Source organism: Manis javanica, chromosome 7 (assembly GCF_040802235.1).
Source record: "Manis javanica isolate MJ-LG chromosome 7, MJ_LKY, whole genome shotgun sequence".
NCBI lineage: Eukaryota > Metazoa > Chordata > Mammalia > Pholidota > Manidae > Manis > Manis javanica.
The window spans coordinates 97,999,182-98,025,086 of NC_133162.1; the positions used below are offsets into that span (position 1 = coordinate 97,999,182).

The 25,905-nt window shown below is 37.4% G+C and overlaps 1 long non-coding RNA gene across 2 annotated transcripts in view; it reads left to right on the top strand.

The window, feature by feature from the left end:
• The window catches only part of LOC140850472 (uncharacterized), a 37,697-nt gene that overhangs the window by 10,313 nt on the left and 1,479 nt on the right, over positions 1-25,905 (top strand). For both annotated transcript variants that reach the window (XR_012133362.1, XR_012133363.1), the window contains exons 3-4: positions 3,784-3,851; positions 5,291-5,359. This is a non-coding gene — a long non-coding RNA (uncharacterized lncRNA). The remainder of the gene's footprint in view (positions 1-3,783; positions 3,852-5,290; positions 5,360-25,905) is intronic.

Here is a 25,905-nt window from a genome sequence, read left to right on the forward strand (position 1 = left end):
GACAGTTATCACAGAGGATGTAGTCTTAGTCTTTTTAGTAGGCATTGAAGATAAGTAGGCAGGTATGATTAAGCTGTGCATCTGGTGGCAGCTCAGAGTAAGAAAACATAAAACAGTTTGTAGAGCCTGGAGTGTGTAAGGATATATGGTGAGACATATGAGATATGAACATCAAGCTCATGAATTTAAATTTTTGTTTATGTCACAGAAACATTAAAATCTCAAATTAATTGATACCAGAATATAAATTGATTGAGAACTTTGAGAAATCAGAATAACTTGGGTTACTTTGAAGTTGACGTAATATTTAGATTATTTCTAAAATCCTTCTCATAAGCAAAAATATTGATGATTTGCTAAATCTATGACTTCAAAGAAAAGTTTTTCCCATTAACCTTACATGTTTGGTCTCCCAACTGAATGAGGCAAAAGGTAAACTAGAAAATAACTCTTTACTTACCTAATACAAACATAAAAGTTACTTGCCTTGTTGAAGTGAGATATTGTTAGACTAACAGTTATTGTCCAAGTGTTGATGACCAAGCCTTCAGTAAACCTTTAAGAACCTTGGATTTGGAAGCTTAATCTAAATTAAAAACATCTGGAAAAAAATGTATTGTAATTTATTTTCCTAATTAGTAGCTAGAACCCAAGACAATCCTAATTTTTCAGGTTTTATTTTGGTTTTTTGTTGTGGTATTTTGACATGGCAAAATAAATATATTTGAAAGACATGGAAAATCCAGAAGTTTGCCTTTTTGAGATTACAGGACATCCTGTAATCCATTAATTATCAGTTCTATTCGTGCTGTCAACAACTATCACCTGAACATCTAGCACATCCAAGGCTCTTAGCCCTGGACCTCAGGAGAAAGCAAAGAAGACAACCTCCTCTTCTGAAGCTTTGGTCTAGTTGAGGGAACACAGAGTAGATAGTTAAATTAATATATAATTTCAGATTGAGACAAGTGCTACAAAGAAAATTAACATCTCTATACTGTGATGGAGAATAAAGAGGAATACCTGGGACTATGTGTGACCAGTGATTTGAAGATTGAGAGGGATTAGCTAAGAGCAGGGTGAAGAGCATGTGTGAAGGCAACAAAGCTAGAAAATCTTGAAGGAGGGCAGAGTAGCTGGGGACACCACCCTCTGAGAAGGAAGAAGGTTGAAAATGGAGTTTATGTATTGACCTCATGATGGAGTACTTACTATGTGCCAGGCATTATGCTAAGTTTCATTTCATTTCACATGCTCAAGGCCCCTTTAAAATGATAACTCTAGTAGATGAGGAATAAAGATTAAGAGGAGTCAGTCTCAATTCTGCTTGAATATTAGGATCACCTGGGGATCTATTAAAATTTCTTGTATTTGAGCCCACCCTCCATGTATTCTGATTTAACTGGGCTGAAGAGAGGATCTTGACCTTTTTAATGAGTTCCTTGCATAATCCTAATGTGTGGCCAATGGTAAGAATACTGTCTTGAAGTTAACTTATCCAGGTTCACTTAGCAACTAAGTAAATGTCAGAGAAGGCAGAAATGAAACCTAGATATGCTTTATTCCAAAATCTGTGCTCTTAGCCATTCACTGGTACCTTGTCAACATTTGACAACATGTAGCACATGCCAGTTGTGTGCTAAGAATTTTGTTAAACACTGAGACATGAAGGTAAACAAGACAGAGCCATTGCTTTCAATAAGTTCATGGCCTGGTAAAAAGCAGAAGTTTCAGTAAATGAAGCTAGGCCAGCTCATGTAAGCAGAAACAAGTCAACTGACAACTCTGTTATGTTCTTCCTATTTCAAGCTAGCTTGGCATGGAAGGTAACTGGAAACAGGAATTCTGGGTAGGCAGCTATTGCAATCATCAGCTGAAAGATTGTGTAAGTCAGTGGCAAGGGTACAAAGAATCAGCAGGAATTGGTGAACACTGATGAGAGGGTGAGGAAAAGAAAGTGGAAGATGACTTCAGAGTTTTGAGTTTGAGAAAGTTGAAATAACAGCATTGATCTAGAGCAAGAATACAAGAACTGAATTTAGGGTTGAATGAGCTTGAAGTATTTGTTGAGCATGCAGGTAGAAATGTCTAGAAAAGCACAGGAAACATGCATCTGGAATTGAGGTAAGCAATTGGGTCTAGAAATTAAGATCTGGAATCATTGACTTATTATTAGTAGTTGAAAGTATACATTGCATGTGTATGAAAGTTTTTAAAAGACAATAGAGATCATGAGAAAAAAAATCCTCCAAACCCAACATTGCCATATTTGAAAATTTCAATAAAGTTATTTTTATCTGCAGTAATATTAAATACAGTCAACTCATGATCATCTGTGATGAGTCTTTAATACTTTCCAGACTTTCCCTGGCCACACAGCAAATTTAACAGATGATGCATAGCCAAGGAATGCAAGCCAATTTTAAATATTGGCTAAATATTTAAGAATGCTATTTAATGCATTCAGAAATGTAATAGAAATATCCTACAACAGTTTTTCCACACATAATTTTTATGTACCCCTATTTTTTACTTCAGTTATTTTGATCATATTACTGAAACCTACCAAAATTACAGTGTTCAAACATAAAACTAGATAGAAAATTATTACTTAAGCTCTTACACATCTGTAATCCAAAACATTTGCAAAAATAAATATGAACAAAAGCATATAAATAAGTAAGCTTCAAACTGGTGATGTGAAAAGTATTTTTGTGAAATTGAAAAATTTCAATATGTTTTGAAATAATTGCTACAGAATGGATTATTTTGAGATAAAATGTTTTTAATACTGTGTGCCATGTGATTGCTCAATTCTCTCACCATGTCTCATGTTAAACCTTTATTTCTACACTGGGAATGTATTTTGGCTTTCATTTGGAGCAAATGATAATTTAAATCTACCTTTATTTTTGAATCAGTGTAAAACAACTTCTCTTAAGAGAACTCATGTAGCAATACTCTGTTAGAATGTGTTTGTCAACATGATCCAGAGCATGCTTCTATCAATATCTGAAGGTTATCCTGTGATTAAAATCACAGCATTTTAAAGTTCTCCAGAGAAACTATGCACTATCAAAAATATATTCATACTCCCTAAAGATTTGCAAAAGCCATTTCCAAAAAAACTATCTGGTATTTTTTATTATTTATGCCTTGTAAAATTTGTTAGCATAAATCTCCAGTTCCTACAATGTATTCCATTGAACTAATATTAACAGGTAGTTTCTGAGTGAAAAAAAGCATGGTTCTGTGCTTGTATTTGGTAAGAATTGGTTTATAAAAAAATCAAACATATTCATTATGGAATTCTGAAACCCATTAATATGCCAGGACACAATTTACCCATAGAACATTTGGTTTTTTCCCCCTTCAGAGCATCTCACAGAGCTAATAATTGATTGTTTCCATATTGTCAAATAAACATTTCCTGTCTAATATACTTAGGGAATTTGAAGTTAGGAAGCTGTATTTTATAGTGAAAACTGTTTATAAAACTGTGATCTATCAATCATCATCTGCATTATCAGGCATATGGCACACTTTTCAGGGCCTAGTGTGGTGCCTCTTTCATATAAACCCAATAAATACTTGTTGAGTTAATTCATATTTTGGTGTATTTGTTGTTTCTTTTATATCGATAATCGGTGCTGTTTTGTTTTTATGAATTACATATCCTCTGGAGAGAGCACCATGTTCACAAAAGTATTCTTATGAAACCTGCTTATATTCCCAATGCTTACCTTAAAAATAAGCTATTTTTCTTTAATTTTATTTTTCTAGCATAATGGGTATATTCAGGAACTGCAGAAAATTACAACTCAGGTGAAGAAGCCACAGGAAAACCACAGGTAAGTGAGAGAGAACAAAGAAGAGGAGGCTCATTTATAGAAGAAAGGGGGAAGAGTTGGAGTACTGTTCTAAGCAAAAAGTCCATTGGAAGAAAGTGGGAGTTCCATGTGTAGTGCTTGGTCATTGACTGAGTTGTAACAGTCTCATTGGCTGGGCTGTAGATGTTGCTGAGGGCCACAGAAACTCTTCATTCCTCCTTCTGGGTGTAAAGTAATCAGAATAACATGAGCTTAAGGTGTCTGTCTCTTCCTTCCTGTGGGGTCTGCAACTGATCAGGAGGGGTGGGTCTGAGAGCTCCCATTCAGGCCTACCAATTTCATGTCAATGAGACTTCTGTTACCAAATTTCACACCAGTATTTATCCTAAACTATGATAAATTTGTTTTAGGCCCTGCTCTGTCCAGTATAGCAGATACCAGCCAAGTGCAGCTATTTAAATTGATTAAAATAAATAAAAAATTCAGTTTTTCAGTTACACTAGCCACATATCAAGTGTGCAATAGCCCCATGTGGACAGTGAAGATTATAGAACATCTTTATTATCACGTGAAATTTTACTGGAAAGCACTGTGTTAGATGATTAATATAAATTTTGCATTCTCAAAATGCTGACCAGGCAGGTAAAAAAAATCTGGAAATAAAGGTAAAATGAAATCATTACCTGCCAGCAATTTGTCCACCTAAAATTTATAAGTTCTTTTACTATGTTACAGACAGAGTTATGTAGTGCAAAGGAGCCCAGTGGTTTTAGTTTTACTTTAGGAAGACGTTTGAGTTATGGCATTCTAAACTTTAAGATCTGGCAGGAACCTCTTCCAGAGGAAACTGCCAATTTCAAAAGACAGTTTGGTTTCTCAGCAAGAATCATAAGTAGGTGGCCTATAGTAAGTCTCTAGCATGTGATGTGGGCCAGGTTATAAAGAAAAACCCCCCTGCTGAAATCAAACAAAAGTATTTGTTGGAATATATTTTAAGAATCATGGAAGAGCTGAGAAGATAAAGAGGGATTACCAGGCCAAAACTTAAGGGAAAGTAGGACCCTAAAGTGATAAGGAAAATATTCAACACAGCTGTCAAGGTGGCAAACTGCTTTTTTCTTCCAGTTGGCAAAGCCCTCCCAGCTCCCTCCTCCCCTCCTCCTCCGGGCTCCTCTTTTGCGCTGCACATGCTGAAATGCCACATATCAAAATAATATAAATTGCTCCCCTTGCTTGTTCTCAGGGCTCAGACCTTGGGAGATTACTCCCCTCTGAGCCCACTGGTGTAAGAATAAAACCTCAACACTCCAAGACCTCGAGTGCTGCTTGGTTCTTCCATCAGTGATCCAGTCCAGGTTTTCCAGTATTTTCTGTAACAAAAGTAGTAAACAGAGCAAGAAAGCCACTCTTGCCCTGACATATTTTGCTGATTGGAAATAACTGAAATTATTTTTTGGCAGACTTTTCAAACAAGTGGACTTCAAATTTAAAAGGAAGGACATCCAAAGGATAGCATGTTTGACTTGAAGGTAACTAAGTAACACCACTCCCCACCCACAGGGGTAATGAGCAGAGCAGAGGGAAATAAAATCATAAAAACTAAGTACGTGTGGATCTGTAGATCCAAGCTGATCCTCAGGCAAATTTGCACTCCAAATTTCAAATTTGTTCCACCTCAGTAAATCCAAAACTTCATGTATTTAATTTTTTTTAAATGCTCTTAGACTGATGGGGTCCAAAATGCCTGTGGACTATACACTTCTAAATGTTTTTCCAGTCTGTTACACCTATCTAGCCCACATGTAATACCTCTGGAAGTTTCTTTAGTAACACTCACCTTAACCAAGTATCCACAGCTTTTAACTTATTTGTCATAGAAAAAATAAAGAAACCCTTTTCATGGTTTTGTTTCATCAATTTATGAATTTTGTATTACATTATGTAATTATAAGGACACAACTGGCAACACAGTGGACTCCTGGCAGACACACAGCTTCATTGCTAAGGCTGGAAGTGAAAGGGGCAACCATGGCAGGAAAGGAGGCTTTCTCTCTTTTTTAAGTCCAGGATCTTAACATCCTTTCTCAGTGCTGTGAGGTACACAGGGAAGGCTCACAGAGAGGAAGGACTTGCCCGAGGTTTACTAGTAGGTGGGTCAAAATAAAAATCAGAATTTCTGATTGCTAAGCCAGGCTCTTTTTTAGATACAGAGTTCACTGTGATCTAAGGACCATGCTTTTACTCTTGTAGATCACGTAAAAAGAAATTTTCTTCTACTCTATTAACTTAGACTCTGAGACTATCTATACTAGATCATTCTTGATATATTTATAGATTAAACTTTTATATATTTCCTTGATAATATGCCCAGAATATTCAATGCAAGTTATTTATCATTTCATAGCTCTATACTGAAAATACACTGAGATCACCTACTATCCAGTGGTAGTTACAAATGTGAGGTTATTTCATAATAGGGATGCTTGTCTTCTTGAATATAAACTTATTAAATGGTTTCTGCAATTACTGACCTTAGCCTGATTTTATTTTTTAATTGGTGGCAAACTCTATAGCATGTTCAAACAGACTAAGAAAAAAAAAGGATATGATGGAAGTACTTATAAATCAATCTAGTTACAAGCAGGTGAACTAATCTGAATTCTTGCATTGCTTCAATCTGTGATTAGTAAGATCAGTTCTGGCTTTGCAAAAACATGGCCAAAGTGGAGGGCGGGGAGGGGAGGGCAGTGAGCAGGGGCAGAGTGAAGGGCAATCACTTTTTAGTGGTGGCCTTGGTATAACCCTTCTGGGTGCTTTTGTGGTCTGTTAAGAAGCACTGATGACTAAAGGCAATAAATTGGATGTATATAAAATCAAATGGTCCCTGGAAGTCTAGGTATGTATCATCAGGCAACAAATAAACTAAACAAAGCCCAAACAAGGTCACCATGGGTGAGTAAGCAAATGCAAAACACACCTCGAAGACAAGAGTCACTGAGGTATAAAACATGAGGGTGAGAAGACAACTGGAAAGATTACAGACTGTAAAAACTATTTGTCAGAGAGGCAACTATAGAGACCAAGAATAGAGAGGAGACACTAGCTTTTAATTATTACAAGGGTCCATTCAATTTGAGGTCCAAAAATGTAACAAGGTGTACTATAAGAGATCTCTTGTTAATTCACCACTCCGTTGTTTCAGCTCTGCGACACTCCTTCATTCGAATTGAATCCACACACAAGGGGCTTATGTAGCATTTCATTCTCTTCCCAAAGGCAATGTGTGTATTCTAATCTCAAATTGAACTTAAGCTAGACTCACAGTTGTCTAAAAGTATATACTATATTGTTTTTATGAGACTGAGAAAAGGAGGAAAGAATTTCTTCTGATTTGCCAATTATATATGTATCTGTATTCACAAAAGCAGAGGGTTTCATCTTATAACAAATGGAGGACACAAATGAATAATAGTTTAAAATTTCCCAAAATAAATAAATATAAGGCTGGGTGATATAATAGACATAAAAATAAAACACAGTCATAGAAACTCAAGGGCTTCAATTTAGACTTCTTGTGGAACTCAGATTTGCCAAAAACAGAAACCATCAAAAGAATTTTCCATAGAAATAAAGAAATTATTTGAAATGATCTTACATTTAATTCCTTTGGGATTTGAGAAACATTGCTTCTTTAAGGACTAGGAATTAATGTTTAATAATTAGAAGACCTTAGACTTTTCATATCTCAGATTTATAAAATTATTTTTCATACTGAAGTATGACAGAACCATCAGTAGGAAAGACATTCCAAATTGGAAAGTAATATGAGTAGCTCAGTGATGGCCTGGAGAGTTGGTGATGTTTAAGATTCCCCCAGAGTTTATTAGATACTCCAACTCCAGTAGATCCCATTGCTCTTCTGTAATTTTAAAGATTGATGTGGTGTCCTCTCCTAGAGTTCAGTTTTATTTGAGGAAGCCTGAAGTAGAGTAAAAGCATGTACACTGTTTAAAATGAGGAGAAGTTGCATTCCAGTCTTTGCTCTTTACTTCCAGCTGGGTATTCTTGGGCAAGTTACTTGCCTTCTCTGATTCTCCAGTACTTCATAATTAAAGTACTTCTTGTCATAAGGAGTAAGTGTGATAAAGTAGTCATAAAAGGCCGTTGTTTTGTGGGTATCATCATTCATCACTAATACTCTCCTTGACAAATGTTGAATGTCTCCAGGATTGGGAATTCTTTGCCTCTGGAGGAAACTGCTTTTACCTTTGCATTGCTCCAGGTACAAAAGCTTTTCCTAAGGCCCAACTGTACTCAGCTTGTTTATGACTCCCACCCATTGAGTCCATTCCATGTGACAGCCTTTAAAGTGTTAAATCTCCCTCTCACTCCATGCGTCCCACATATTCTTGTCTTGGCTAAATATACCCAGTTTCTTTAGGTATTTTCCATATGACAGGCTCCCCATCCCCTTACCATAATGATTCCTTTCTTCTGGACCCGCTACAGTTTGTTAATATCCCCTCCATTGGATTCCTTCCAGAACAAACACCAAAGTTGCATCATCACACCCCTTGTTTTGGATGCTGCTTTTAATGCAACAGCAGCATTTTTGGCAGACATATCCCACTATTACATTGTACTGAGTTGTTAAATTTAAACAATTCTTAAATCCTTTCCATGTGCATGAGCCACATTTTCTGTATCCTGTTCTTTCATAGTTGTGAGTAGAATTGGATGGTGTTTGGATTTTTCCATGTTTTCCATTGAGGATGAGGGGTGGATGCTTATACAAAAGGGTGTACGATTTCCCAGAATTTCTTCTCCTTAAGCCATGTTCATAATTACTACCTATTAAGATCTTTTTCATACAAATTCCACAATTCAACATAATGATTTGTGTCATCAGCATGCCATCATGCCATCAGAATCTTATTCCAAGTCTTCAGGAACCATTTTGGGGAGTATAGCACCTCACACAGAGGCTGCCATTTGATTGACAAAAGTCAATTTTTCAGGAAACTCTTTGCTTATTATACACCCAGCTCATATTCAGAGTCATATAATCAGAGATTGGTAAATTCATATAGAAATTCAGGCTAACCACTTCAGCTTTACTAACTTATGCTTACCCCTTTGCTGAGGGCTGCAAATCATCTCCTTAATGATTTGTTCTAACAGATTTCCCATATGTCAAACCTTTCTCCTGGTGTTCACAGGATATTCACCTCTGTTCTGAGAATAAGACGTTTGTGTATTTTCACTTTTCCCTAATTCTCAAGTGTCTTCTACAACTCTCGATAGAAGTTCCTCTATTTTATCCCAAAGTTCTTTCAGTCCAAGAAATGCACCTCATCCAGTTCTAGCTCATGAGATTGAGATGCGCTTGGAACAGCTTTCTTACAGTGTTTTCTTTTTACCATATTTTTAAAAACTAATGTTAATGCTGCCCTTCCCTCTCTGACAATCTTTCAGCTGTAGAAACATAGGAATTAAAGCAGTTCAGTAGTTCTACTTTCCTCTTCTCTCTTAATAACATTGTTAAGTATCAGCTTCCTTAAACTTTGGGCACACGTCTGGGTCACCTATGAAGAAATGCCTTGCATGACTCACCTCCTCAGTCTGGAACCACTTAAATTTGTATTGTTCATAACTAGTCCGAATGCTTATACTCCACAGTCTGACACACGTCCAGTCAGATGCTATGACTTATTTTTATCTTTCACTTCTGTTTCCCTCCTTAGACCTGGTACTTCTCATACTTGGATTTTTCTCTTGGGCCCTAACCCTCTGGCTATCCAACTTTGGTCCCCCAAGGGTATATATAAGCTCCTCCTCAGCAAATGGGTTCTTTCCCTCAGGTGATTCTCCTGGGTTCTTGTGCAATACTCCGATGTCCTCACCAGGTGTTCTAGTTATCCATTGACACATATCCAAACACATAGCAGCTGCATAGCCTTTATGTCACATGGTGTCACTTCTGCCATACAACCAATGAGAGGAGTGTCAGAAAATTTGCAGGCAAGTTTTTGAAACATCACCAATTTAGCAGAGCCCAGCAAACAGAACCCAAATACCACGAACTAAAGGCATCTTTTACTTGTTCTTCCTTCTCTGTTTAAGTGTGCAAATCCTTTTTGCTGACTTAACATTTTGCATACACCTCCCTTCTAATATACTTACAGGATAACCTTGCTGTTTTATCTTTGAACATGACTGTCCACTTTCTATTTGAATTTATCAAGAGCTCTTTCCTTGCTTCCTATCCACTGCCAAAATTAAACCTTGAAAATGTCATGCCTTTTCTCAGCATCTCTATAAATGGAAGGCCACCACTTCTTTCCTTCTTCTGTCTACATAACACACTTCAACATTAACACCCTAGATAATTGCCTCTGGTTACTGCTTGTCACCCCTTTCTCAGGGAGAGGAAGATATAATGACATGGTTGATAGACAGACCTGGGTTTTAATTCTGGCTCTCAACCTACTAGTTACCTGTGTAATCTGGAGAACATTATTTTATGTGTTTAAAACTTAGTAAATTTTATGTGATAAATGGGGATGACACATTAAATGACAAATACATATAGAGACTTTAGCACATCGTAGGCACTCTAAATATTACTCATCTCTGATCCTTACTATCTTTGAACTGAGAACTGCAACAATCTCTCAATTCCGTACTCCAGCTATGCACAAAACAGCATCTGTTTATCTGTAGCAAACATGCCGGCAGGTGATTTTCCAACACCGTGTGTTCTTTGTGAGTTGTTGCATATGTTTTTGCTTGGCTTTTATCAGCAATTTTGTAAAATTGTTAGGGTTATAGTCACCTCCTCTTCCTCTTCTTTTGTAGCCCTTCCAACCCCTAGTTCATGCCTGAGCTACAAAGACCAGAGGTGATGCATCTTAGATCATATAAACTGCCCTTACATTCAACAATTGAATGTCAGAGCCAAGAATGTTGCCCCAAGTCTCTCCCCACAAATAACTCCAAGACCCCTTCATACAGAGAATTGAATTCAGAGGAATGCCACTTGTCCAGAATGACTGCAGTGCTTGCAGGTGTATAATTAGTTACTAGTCAGTGTAAATACTCTGTAAATTGCTTTATTTGTTAATGTGAAAAGCTCTGTAGAAATACAAGGTATTATAGGAACCAGGGCTGAACAGAGGAGATAAGGCACTGTGGAGCAAGAACAAGTGAGTGAGGTATCATTGTGTGTCATGTATCCTTCTGGGGGGACGAAGCTTATAGGTTCTCTCCCCTTGTTTTCTAAGAGCACTAACTCCCTTGGGTGAATAATTCAAAGGACAAATTACCACTCTTCTGGGTACCAAAGCCAGCCATAAGAAATTAAATTAAATCATAAAGCCCTACAGGAAACCAAGGGAAGAATCAGAAATATAAAACCAAGGGAATCCAGGACTCAGCATGAAATCTTAGAGACAGTGCGATGTCCTTGCCTTCCCGTGCTGATGAAGGGAAAACAGAAAACCGTCCTGGCACAGGCTTAAAGGACCACCACCACATATTTCTTGTTAAGCAGTTCGTAGTGGCTATTGCAGTGATTTCGATTCCAGTGGGGTATTGGAGGGAGGTAGGAGAGAGAACACTTGGTCAACTTCCAGTCCTTGTGCTTCAGCTAACCGGGCTGGGTAACCTTGAATTGGTCACTGCCTAATCCGGACCTGAGCTTCTTCCATCTCTGAGTTGAAAAAGATGAAATCAGAGCGAGTGTTTCTAAAATCTTTTAATTTCCCCATATCAGCTCAAAGACGATAGTGAGCTAATAAAAGCATGTGTAAAATTTGCCCATTAAAATTTTAAAAACCCATTATGTCTTTTCACAGTCACCATCTAAATATCGCTATACTCTTTAGTAAGGGGCCAGAAGACACAGGGCAACTTTAGGGACAGAAAACCATTAAGTCTTATAAAATAACATTGTATCCCCACCCTGGTTTCCTCCAGAGAAAAATGAGTGTTTACATGGTGGTTTAGAGGGAAGGTCCCACCCTGTGTGAGGAGTCAAGGAGCACTTTAAATACCTCAGATTGACCTCTGAGAAAGGAACTCCACGTGCCTGTACTAAAGTAAAAATCCAAACATCTGAATTTCTCCCAACAACAGATTGAGGAAGGACTGTGAAAGTGTTCCCTTATTTAATCAATACAAAGCAGGGACTTTGGTAAACAGTCTGGCAGCTATTCTGCTCCAAATGTGGCACACAGCTCTCAAATAAAGTAAAAGTCCACAAGGCCAATGATGTTTGCTATGGTGCTATACAGTTGAAAGACCTGGGACATGTCCCAGGTCCAGCATATTAAGCTTAAGTCTATCAACTTCCTGGCTAAGCCTGATCAGCATTTACTGCCATGACAGTAACACAGGGACAGGGAAATAAAATCCTAAAATGCCAGTGGTCCTTTTCCTTGCTTGGAAGCTGTCCTTGATCTCTGGGCTTGCAAGGGTGAGGGATGCAGTAAAGGCCACACATTAGTAATATTCACCTAATGGTGGTGTCCAGATCCTTGGATTTCATTGGCCAGTAAAATTTCAAAGGGAAAGAGAGAGACCACCATATGGAGGACAGAGCTGACACCATTACTTCACAAAATAAGAACAGCCACTGTCCATGATGATTATTGTTTCATAAAATGATATTTGACACTAAAAAAGAGGAAGGACAGTCTCAAAGTAAAGGATAGTCTTTTAAATTGCTTACATTTAGTTTCCAGATGGACTTACTACATAGGTCTTTCCTTTTCTTAGTAGTTGTGGATCAGTGAAAAAATTGTCCTGGGCCAGAGCGATCCTTACACCCGCATTTTGGAAGTCCTGCTCATTGTAAGATGCTCTTGTAACTGGAAAGCTCCCTTCTCCAACAAATCCAGCCTTAAATTTCCTCAAAGCTAAACTTCAAGCCCCATTTCTACTTTGAAGCTTTTCCTGAATTCTTATGCCATTATGATCTTTTTCTGTCTAAATTCTTACAGCACTTGGAATTTTTACAGCACTTGGAATTTTAATATATAATCTAGCACCTTCATTTTGTGAGAAAAGATTTTGAAATTTTAACTCTTTTGTAGATAAGTTTGATTTTTAATGGAAAACTTTAAAGTTTTATTACCAACTGTGAGAACCACAAGCTCAACATCTCTGAAGAAGATCCCTGCTTAGGACAGAAAAATAATATGGAAATCTAGCACAGAGATGAACATCCATTATAAAAAATGCATCTGAAGTTGACTGACGTCCTTTGAGGTTGACAGTACAAAATCTAGTATATTCTGATCAGTAGACTAATGTGGTGAAAATTCTCTAGTAGTACATTATGAAAGGGTTACTAGATCTGAAGACTTTAATATTGACTTCTCTCTAAACAAAGCTAAGTAAGCATCAGGACAATCACTTCCCTACTTCTTGGCAAATGACCCCATATTCTCATCTAAATAGAATAACAAGTAATAGAATAATAGAAAATTGTCTCAGAGATCATCTAGTCTATCCCCATGTTTAACAGATGGGGCATCTAAGGTTCATGTAAGTGAAGTGACTCACCCCAAATCCCAAGCAGATCTGTGTTAAGAGTTGGGATTTCTACTACAATGTATGGCCTTGTAGGTATTTTAGATATATAATAGTCTTATATCCACATACCTCCAGTATACAGTACACTAATACATCAGTGCATTCCCTTAGAGGGACTATAAAGAAGACAAGTTTTTCCCAGTTACATAGGCTTTCCTTTCTGCTTTCCACACAATGAATAATCCTTATAGATTGATTGTTGTATACCAAACAGTGTGCTGGGTATGATTTAATGTATTACTTCTACCAGGGGTACTTGTGATCTTACAAGCTAGAGAGATAAGCCAACAAATTAAATCTTTATTCAAGAGATAAGTGAGGTTTCCTGTTTCCTTGAAATCACAACATGTAACAAGTGGTTTACTTCCTCAGTCATCCAGGGTCTTCTGAGTTGGGACCCTGACATTCTTTGGTCCCCTCACCACAATTTCCACAGTCCTAAATATTTAGTAATATTTATGAATCGATAATGACAATTTAGGACCTTTCTTCATTTTCCTTTTTGAGACTGGTCTTTTCTTTAACTAAACCCAAAGCCTTCACCTTTCCACTGAAATACATCTTTGAATTATTTGAAACATTTTTAGGTATTATTTCCAAAACCACTCATACACAAATCTGAAAAATGAGGACTCCCATTTCTGGAACAAATATAGCATATAACCTTCACCAAGTCTCTAAAATTTTCTTGACCACAAGTTTTCACATTTGTGAAAAAGAAAAAAAAATTGTTCTTCACAAAGTCTGAGGTATCAGAGGGTTGGGACCACACCTTTTAATCTTTCATATGTTACACATAGAGCTTCGTCTCAGACTCTGCCCATGCAGATGCTCAGGAAATGCTTGCTAACTGAAGATTTTTATGATCACTGATAGAACGACAGCATAAATGCAAAACATGATTTTTCCCTTGCCCCCAGTTACCCAGGAGTGTCGTTCTCATTCAGAGATGACCACATTTCAGAAAGTGGGTCTCATAAAGCATACAATTTAATGAAGCCATCTGGGAAGACGATTGTCATACAAATGCGAGATATTGATATTATCTAGCTACTTGGGGAAATACCATGTAAATGAAGGTACAACCCAGCTCTGTAATTCAAGTCAAGTATTGATGTGCAAGGTCTTTGGATAGTGGATTTTGAAGATTGATATTTCTGACAAATCTGAGGCTACTTTTCTCCCCTCCTAATTTTGCTGTTTCAGCAAAAAATACTATTTTAATTTTTGGATAAAATTTTTTTAAACAGGAATCTATCAGTGTCAACTGGGAGTCTTGAAACAGAAACTTTACATCTGTCTTTATCAGACTTTTTTTGCTTCTCTTCTTTTGAGCAAGAAATGATGCAAACAGCACAGACATTTCTTTCCTGCTCCAGTAACTATGCAGAATGTTATTCAGTTATTCAGCATCCCAGCTGACACAGCTGCTTTCTTTTCTTTTTTATTCTTTTAGCAGGAAGGTGTGTTCTACTCTTGATAGTACCTTGAGGGCTGTTCTGGACAAGCCACCCAATGACTCCAGACTCCTTGTTGACCAATTTTAACTCCTTTCTCTGAGAGACAGTTGCTAAAAAACAATACCAAGTTCAGTCATGCCAGTAATCACAAAATGAACATTCAGCTAGCTCTGGCACTCTCAGTATTTGATGTGGTCAGGGAGAAGAATAGAGCACTAATTCTACACTTGAGATTCTGCCTTACTACCTCTGCTGAAGGAATTACCCCTATTAGTGTAGCAGCAGCTGCTCCCACTGTGTAAACCAAAGTTCCTCAGGACTCCCTAGTCTCTGCAGGAAAACAAATGGGATCCAGTGTTTGTGCCTGCTTTCCAGAAATGCTGAGTCCATTTGGACTCATCACACTTTCACAAAGAATATAGTCAATTACAACAGTCCTCCCAGAGGTTTGTGGGGTTCTTGGACATTGTCTAGGGGTACGTGTGTTGGTTTTGCTGGTGCCACGGGCCCCACAGCGTGTTCATCTAGAGAGGATGCACAGCAAGAACTGGAGACATGGAGTAAGAGAAGTGGTTGTCCCATGTGCTTTGCTGGATGAAGACTGAGGGGGGATGGATAGGGTGGTGGCAACATATCCTTGGTCTTTAATCCTTTTCATATTCACTGGAGAAACTCCTCCTCCTGTTACTCATCATCTTGCATCCCTAAGTCACAGCCTAGAAGCTAATGTGCCCAGTTGCTATCATCTTGCATCCCTAAGTCACAGCCTAGAAGCTAATGTGCCCAGAGCTGAGGTCCAAGGAACCTGCATGCCTTGCATCCCAGAGACCAATCTGCATACTCAGAAATAGGGTAAAAAGAATCTGCCAGCCCTCTTCTCCCCCAGCTCTGCCAGACACTGTCCCTGCCCATCTCCGATGGGAAAGACTCTTCTGAGTTTCAGCCTCATGAGGCTGATAGGAGGTTGAGAGTCTTGAAAGCCTTTAAGCAAGCTCATCTAGCAAGTATTATGGGCCAAGGTACTAGGTATGGGGGTACAAGAAGGAAGAAAGCCCAGTTTGTGCCCTAAGAGAGATGTGCCTGGTAGGGACCTCACAGTAAATGTGAGTATGTGGATTTGTTAATATTGTCAACATTATTCTCAATTTATTTTTCATGAGACTAAATTACAAAGGTGATGACAAAATACAGTGTGACCATCCCAAGGGATTCCCTGACTGCAGAAATAGCAAGTAGAGGAACAATCTCACCAAAGTAGCTGATGATAACATACAAACCACTAGCATGGCAAGGAAAACAGCAGATTTGCTGCAAATAAAAAACGTATATAATGGGAAAAACATTCAATTTCTTGTAAAACATTAGACATTTATGAGAACTAAATGTTTATTTTAAAAAGGTACCTTTACTTAGGGAAATTAGCCTCTTAGATGACCACATGTTTTCTTAGCATTCAGAGATAGGTTACCACAATATGAGAAGACAATGAAGTGTGACACTATCTCTTCCTTGAGTCACAATATTGGAAGATGAGATTTTGCACTGGAAAATTTAAAGGTATATTGATTCCCACTGTAAAACATTTCTAAAACAGTTTGCCTAATATCTGAAGATCCTATGTAGGAAAAAAGATGTATGACCATAACTAGGAGGTAAAAAAATGGGTTTAGACCTTTGGTAACCACAAATCTAAAGTCTGCAATGGCAATAAGTACATACCTATTGATAATCACCCTAAATGTAAATGGACTGAATGCACCAATCAAAAGACATGGAGTCACTGAATGGATAAAAAACAAGACCCATCTATATGCTGCCTACAAGAGACTCACTTTAAACCCAAAGACATACAAAGACTAAAAGTGAAGGAATGGAAAAAGACATTTCATGCAACTAATAGAGAGAAAAAAGCAGGTGTTGCAGTACTTGTATCAGACAAAATAGACTTCAAAACAAAGAAAGTCCTGAGAGACAAAGAAGGACATTACATAATGATAAAGGGGTCAATCCAACAAGAAGATATAACAATTATAAATATCTATGCTCCCAACTCAGGAGCATCTACATGTGTGAAACAAATACTAACTGAATTAAAAGGGGAAATAGAATGCAATGCATTCATTCTAGGAGACTTCAACACTCCACTCACTCTGAAGGACAGATCCACCAGACAGAAAATAAGTAAGGACACAGAGGCACTGAACAGCACATTTGAACATATGAACCTAACAGACATCTACAGAACTCTATACCCAAAAGCAGCAGAATACACATTATTCTCAAGTACACATGGAATATTTTCAAGAATAGATCATATACTAGGCCACAAAATGAGCCTCAGTGAATTCAAAAAGATTGAAATTGTACCAACCAGTTTCTCAGACCACAAAGGTATGAAACTAGAAATAAATTGCGTAAAGAAAATGAAAAATCCCACAAACACATGGAGGCTTAACAACATGCTCCTAAACAACCAATGGATCAATGACCAAGTAAAAACAGAGATCAAGCAATATATGGATACAAATGACAACAATAATTCAACACCGCAAATCTGTGGGATGCAGCCAAGGCTGTGCTAAGAGGAAAGTATATTGCAATACAGGCCTACCTCAGGAAAGAACAGTCCCATATAAGCAGTCTAAACTCACAATTAATGAAACTAGAAAAAGAACAACAAATGAGGCCCAAAGTCAGTAGAAGGAGGTACATAATAAAGATTAGAGCATTAATAAATAAAATCAAGAAGAATAAAACAATAGAAAGAATCAATGAAAGCAAGAGCTGGTTCTTCAAGTAAATAAACAAAATAGATAAACCCCTAGCCAGACTTATCAAGAAAAAAAGAGAGTCTACACACATAAACAGAATCAGGAATGAGAAAGGAAAAATCACTATGGACACCACAGAAATACAAAGAATTATTAGAGAATACCATGAAAAATTATATGCTAACAAACTGGATAACCTAGAAGAAATGGACAACTTTCTAGAAAAATACAACCTTCCAAGGCTGACCAAGGAAGAAACAGACAATCTGAACAGACCAATTACCAGCAACGAAATTGAACTGGCAATCAAAAAACTACCTAAGAACTAAACTCCTGGACCAGATGGCTTCACCGCTGAATTTTATCAAACATTTAGTGAAAACTGAATACCCATCCTCCTTAAAGTTTTCCAAAGAGTTGAAGAAGAGGGAATACTTCCAAACTCATTGTTTGAGGCCAGCATCACCCTAATACCAAAACCAGGCAAAGCCACCACAAAAAAAGAAAATTACAGACCAATATCCCTGATGAACATAGATGCAAAAATACTCAACAAAATAGTAGCAAACCGAATTCAAAAATACATCAAAAAGATCATTCATCAAGATCAAGTAAGATTTATTCCAGAGATGCAAGGATGGTACAACATTCGAAAATCCATCAACATCATCCACCACATCAACAAAAAGAAGGACAAAAACCACATGATCATCTCTATAGATGCTGAAAAAGCATTCAATGAAATTCAACATCCATTCATTATAAAAACTCTCAACAAAATGGGTATAGAGAGCAAGTACCTCACCATAATAAAGTCTGTATATGACAAACCCACAGCCAACATTATACTTAACAATGAGAAGCTGAAAGCTTTTCCTTTAAAATCAGGAACAAGACAAGGATGTCCACTTTACCCATTTCTATTCAACATAGTACTAGAGGTTCTAGCCACAGCAATCAGACAACACAAAGAAATACAAGGCATCCAGATTGGCAAGGAAGAAGTTAAACTGTGCCTGTTTGCAGATGACATGGTATTGTACATAAAAAACCCCAAAGACTCCACTCCAAAACTACTAGATATAATATCTGAATTCAGCAACATTGCAGGATACAAAAGTAATACACAGAAATCTGTGACATTTCTGTCACAGAAATGCCAAATGAACTAGCAGACAGAGAAATCAGTAAAACAATTCCATTCACAGTTGCATCAAAAAGAAAAAAATACCTAGGAATAAACCTAACCAAGGAAGTGAAAGACCTATACCCAGAAAACTACAAGACACTCTTAAGAGGAATTAAAGAAGCTACCAATAAATGGAAACACATCCCATGCTTATGGATAGGAAGAATTAATATTGTCAAAATGGCCATCCTGCCTAAAGCAATCTATAGATTCAATGCAATTCCTAATAAATACCAATAGCATTATTCAAGTAACTAGAGAAAATCATTTTAAAATTCATATGGAACCACAAAAGACCTTGAATAGCCAAAGAAATTCTGAGAAGGAAGAGTAAAGCTGGGGGCATTATGCTCCCCAACTTCAAGCTCTACTACAAAGCCACAGTAATCAAGACAATTTGGTACTCACACAAGAACAATCCCATAGACCAATGGAACAAACTAGAGAGCGCTGATATAAACCAACCATATATGGTCAATTAATATTTATGATAAAGGAGTCATGGATATACAATGGGGAAATGACAGCCTCTTCAACAGCTGGTGTTGGCAAAACTGGACAGCTACATGGAAGAGAATGAAACTGGATTATTGTTTAACTCCATACACAAAAGTAAACTCAAAATGGATTAAAGACTTGAATGTCAGTCATGAAACCATAAAACTCTTAGAAGACAACACAGGCAAATATCTCCTGAATATAAGCATGAGCAGCTTCTTTCTGAACGCATCTCCTTGAGCAAGGGAAACAAAGACAAAAATGAACTCCTGGGACTACATCAAACTAAAAAGTTTCTGTATGGCAAAGGACACCATAAACAGAACAAAAAGGCATCCTACAGTATTGGAGAATGTATTTGTAAATGACATATCCGACAAGGGGTTAACATCCAAAATATATAAAGAACTTAGACGCCTCAACACCCAAAAAGCAAATAACCCGATTAACAAATGGGCAATGCATTTGAAGAGACAATTCTCCAAAGAAGAAATTCAGATGGCCAACAGACACATGAAAAGATGCTTCACATCACTAATCATCAGGGAAATGCAAATTAAAACCACAATGAGATATCACCTCACACCAGTAAGGATGGCCAGTATTGAAAAGACTAAGAACAACAAATGCTGGCAAGGATGCGGAGAAAGGGGAACCCTCCTACTCTGCTGGTGGGAATGTAAGCTAGTTCAACCATTGTGGAAAGCAATATGGAGGTTCCTCAAAAAACTAAAAATAGAAATACCATTTGTCCCGGGAATCCCACTCCTTGGAATTTACCCAAAGAATACAACCCAAAGATTCAAAAAGACATATGCACCCATATGTTTATCACAGCACTTTTTACAATAGCCAAGATATGGGAGCAATCTAAGTGTCCATCAATAGATGAATGGATAAAGAAGAGGTGGTACATATACACAATGGAATACTATTGGGCCATAAGAAAGAAACAAATCCTACCATTTGCAACAAAATGGATGGAGCTGGAGGGTATTATGCTCAATGAAATAAGCCAGAGAGAAAGACAAATGTCAAATGATTTCCCTCATTTGTGGAGTATAACAATGAAGCAAAACTGAAGGAACAAAATAGCAGCCAACTCAGAGACTCCAAGAATGAACTAGTGGTTACCCAAGGGAGGGGAGGGGTATGGGAGGGCAGGTGCGGAGGGAGGGATAAGGGGATTGAGGGGTATTATGTTTAGTACACGTGGTGTGGGGGATCACGGGGAGAACAGTGTAGCACAGAGAAGGCACATAGTGGATCTGTGGCATCTTGCTTCACTGATGGACAGTGACTCATTGGGGTACGGGTGGGGACTTAATATGGGTGAATGTAGTAACCACATTGTTTTATCATGTGAAACCTTTATAAGAGTGTATATCAATCATACCTTAATAAAAATAAATTTTAAAAAAGAAAACAAGAAAGAAAGAAGAAAATAAAAATGCATGTGGCACATGCATAGTTTGAATTTGGAAAAAAAATGGTTTTAGAGACTTTTTGTAGTTCATGATGGGAGTTGGGGCAGTGACAAAGGACTTGAGGTTAGGAATGTGGGCAGCACTGATGAAGTGTTTTTCTTTGCAAATAAAAACCAAAATCTTCTCTAAAAATTTCCTCCAAGTGATTTTTTTGTAAGCATCAGAAGTATAACCCAATAGGGTCTCATACTCTGTCATTAACGTGTATGGAAAATTTTGAGTCAAATACACATTTGTCAAAAAAAGATTATAAATTATTTTTCTGATTTTTTTTAACAGCATAACATTCAGACTCCATGAAAAATAATAAAGAGAAAAGCAAAAATCACCCTAATCCTATTACACAGAGATAATCAATATGAACATTTTGGTCTATACTCTTCTAATCATTTTTCTATGCATATGTGTATATGCATGTTAACATACACTTGCTTGTAAAAATGAAATCATTTCTCTCTACACATACAGCTTTTAATGGATTTTGTACTTAATACCTCATTTTGCATATCAATTAATATAAGTTTACATTAGTATAGTGAGTTGAGCAGTGCCTCCAAAATTCATGTCCATCCAGAACCTCAGAATGTGACCTTACTAGGAAATAGGATTTGGTGAAATTTTAATTAGTTAAAAAGTCTCAAGATGAAATCATACTGGATTTAGGGTAGACCGATTTGGTGAAATTTTAATTAGTTAAAAGGTCTCAAGATGAAATCATACTGGATTTAGGGTAGGCCCTAAATCCAAAGACTGGTGTCCTTATAAGGGAAAGGAGGGGGAGATTTGGACACCGAGAGACAAGAAAGGGCCCTGAGATTGGAGTGGTGCTGCTAAAAACCAGGGAGCACTTGCAGATACAGGAAGCTGGAGCAGGCAGGAATTCTCCCCTAAGCCTCCAGGGGGAGTCTGATCCTGCCAGTGCCTTGATTTTGGACCTTAGACCTCCAGAACAGAGAATAAATTCCTATTGTTTTGAGCCACTAGATTTGTGGTAATTTGTTATGGCAGCCATAGGAAACCAATGCAGATTAGCATTTTTATTGGCTACATAGTATGTGTAGTATTCCATTCCACCTGAATGTACCACAGAGAATGTAATACAATGATGAACATTATTGATGGACATTTAGGTTGTTTCCAGTTGCATCCAAACAACACTGCAGTGAACATTCTTGTTCAACTTTATACCCTTTTATGGGGTGGGAATATAGCCTAATGGTTAACTGTATGGGTTCCAAAACCAAAGTCGGGCTGCCCAGATTACAAGTTTGGCTTCATCACTTACTAGCTATTACACTGAGTAGTAACTTAACTGGAGGCTTTGCTGTTATGTGGAAAGATTTTTTTTTCAGTATCTGATATATAGTAAGCACTAAATGAATGTTTTCTATTCATGATAAATTATCAGAGATGTATAATTCATTCTAGATTAAAGAAGAGATATATTTTTAAAAATCAAATGCAATTATAAAAGTTTTAGGAATGAATCTAATAAGCATAGAGTTCACTTTTGTTCACAGGCATACACAGTTTCATGGAAAAATGACAGCGTGAAAAGCTATGAATACTTTATTTTCTAACATCCCCAACAAAATAAAGAAAGCACATTAGTAATTTATTTTCATTGACTTTGAAAAGGCAGTTGTTAATTGTTTAACACATTGGTATTTAAGTCAGACTCCACCTAATTCCAACCCTGGTTGTGCTACTTCTAATCTGGAAAAAATTACTAAACTTCTGTGCTCCTCAGCTTTTCAACCACAAACCGAGACTGCTACTCAATCCCATTAGGGTTCTTACAAAAGTTAACTGAGTTACTATTGCAAACAGTAAAATAGGGTATTACTACTACTAAAAGAAAAAATAATTCATGTCTAAGAAAAGTCTAAGAAATAGTCTAATAAACACAGAAGACAAACCTAAGATATTTGTAATCATTTCATAGATAATTAACAAAGGTCTGCAAAGCTTTTTGATATACCCCTTAATTTTAAAAAATTGTGCCATGCACTTCCAGTATATGTATATTTGTTTATTTATTATAAACATGTATAATGGTATTCATTTAAAAAACTCAAAAATAGAAATTTCAAAAGGATGAAATGACATTTTTAAAGATCTAGTATGTTCTTTTCCTACTCTAGTGGAACATTTTAAACATTCTCCACCCTGGGTTCATACACTCTACTTTGAAGATCCCTGATGATTCTATATTCTCAACTGTGAGGTGGTATAGAGCTGGGATGGGTTTAGAGATTTGCTAATCACCTGAATGCACATGGAATTTGCCAGTGAAATATTACTGGAGGGTGCCAATGACTATTTGTCTGGTAACTTGCTCATTTTTCAAGATTCGATTCTAAGGCCATTACCTGCATGAAACTTTTTCTGGCATTTCAAGCAGAACTGACAACTGCTTCCCTTAAATTCCGCTATCCCTATGCAGATAACTAGCATAGCATCTATAACACTTGACTGCATTTATTAGCTCTGTGTCTTCACATCTTGACTATCAACCTCTCAAAGGCAGGGGTTGTGTCGTGTTCTTCATTGATTTGCTAGTCCTTGTAATATCGTAGGTCCTTAATAAATACTTACTAAATGGATGAACTGACAGAACTAGATAGCAGTGTGGTGTATAAAAATTAGTATGTCCCAGAAGCACACAGGAGAAAAAAGAATGCGATGAAATGCTAACTAGAGCCCCTTCAACATAGGATCATGTTTAATTAGATTGTAATGTCTGACTTGTTTGCAGCACATCTCACAGAATTTCCCAGTGAAGTCTCCAGATACTGCAACGGAGTTCTTGGTTGCTTCGCTCCTCTGCACAGTTCTTTCTCCCCTCAAAGAGGAGAGGAGTTAGGCCTGGATGGGGATGTTTATATACTTGCTAATCATACATTTGTTTTCCCTCTAAGCTCAGTTCTGCCAGCCAAGAATAGCTCAGGATGACAATCATTGTCATGCTTTCAGTCAAACAAAGGCTCCAGAAGGACATGGAAAAAGGGAATAGAGCCAGAAGTTTAACATCAACAAGAAGAAGGAAAAAGAACATAGTTTAAATACCCTGCTCCCCATTTTATGCTATCCTGCCTCAGTATTTTAATACTCCTGTTCCCCTGAAATTGCAATACTGGGGGTAGGTTGTGATGGGTAAATTTTAAATAGCTACACTAAATAAGAAGGCTCAGTTCCACCCTATACTTAACATCCCTCAAGTCTTTTGAGTTTGTAAATCTCTCATCCCCCACACTTGTCTTTCATGTTATCTTGAAGTGACAACTAGTAACCGTTAGCAATATTAATTTCCACATCTGTTTCCCTACAGCACTGATTTCCAAAATGGGGTCCATGAAATATTCATAGATTGATGGTAAAAGGTTCTGTGGTTAAATGTTTGGGAACTTTATGGTTATACAAGTTAAACAGATTTCTTTGCAACAGCCCTTCTCATGTCCTTCAATTTTCCAGGAGGAAGCAGAGTTTTCACCACAGAACCTTCTTTTTCTGTAATCATCTGGCCACACTGGTATTACAATTAATATATTTTTTAAATGCCACCCTTTTGATTTAGGGTTCAGTTTAAACTTGAAGCTCCTGTCATCAGAGACACAAACATTCAGAACTACCTCAGCCATATGGACTGGCATGCAGTTCTTGACAACACAGAGAAAGCATCGCAAAGAAGCTCTTCCAAATATGCACACAACAGATGTTGTTCTTCCTGTGGGCTGATATCTCTGTATCCTGGGGCCTGAAATACCAATCCTGCAGAAAGAGACAGGCTAGAAAAATAGTCTGGTGAATGGGCAAATGTGCCTAGATGGGGCTCCATGGTTTTAGGAACATGCGTCTCAGAACCTAATTTGTGGATTTAATCCCTCCACAGTTTCTTGTCAGAAGGGGAAATGTCATTTCCTCTTGGGATGCTTTCATGGAGAAGCCTGTTTTTTTTCTATTTTTACTGCCATGCAACCCCATCCAGAGCCTTCATATTACACATAGCTTTTGTTACACTGTGCTCCCACCAAGAATATCAATTCCTTCCTAATTCCTACCTATTGTTCAATCTCCTACTACTGCATGAAGACTCCCCTTTCCACCCACTGTAACACTCCCTCATTTCTCTGCATACCCACACCACTTAATGTCTACACCAGAGGTTGGTAAAGCATAGTCCTCTGTCCAAATACAGCCTGCCATCTGTTTTTGTAAATGTAATTTTATTGAAACCAGCCATGCTCATTCATATATGTACTGTCTACAGCTGCTTTCTCTCTATAAGAGCAGAACTGAGTAGTTGAGCCAGAGACCATACAACATGCAAGTTTAATATAATTATTATTTGTCCTTTACAGAAAAATTTGTCAAATTCGGGTCTATACCATTTATTTCCTATTTATTGGATGCAGCCTTGTTTCATGTTGGGACTCATATTTTGATGTTTGTATGTCTTCACAATTAGTTTTTAAGCCCACTGAAGGCAGGGTCTATGATTTATACTATTTTTGAATCCTTTGTACCAAGTAGTTCAGAAATATCAATAAACATTAGCTAATTGATGGATTTTTTAAACTGATTTTGTTTTGAAAGAACACAGTTTACCCAAATTCTCCATAAGGTAAGTTTCTGGCAACCAAAGGAGAGAGTAAACAATCATGCTGTTTTCATACCCCATCAGTCTAGTATTTATGGTGGGAAGTGGGCACAGGCTATTTACATCAATGAATTTTCTCCCAAAGTAAAATGAACCTCAAAGCAGCAGTCATATATTTCTTCCTAGCAGCCTGGAAAACATTACACTTTCTATATGCAAATTACATGACCTTAATACTTTCCCCATCTACTTTGTACTGGTTATACTACACCACACACTTGCAAAGCACACACATACGTATGCATGCATACACATACACACACACATACACACTCTACTGAAGGGCTCTGTGAGTACTTGCAGACAGAATGTGGGCTGGAGAAAAACTGGTCAATACAGTTCTCTGATGGCCATCATGCTGATCTTCATAATGGACACTTGGTGGAATGTATGGCCTGTCTGAGACCTATGGT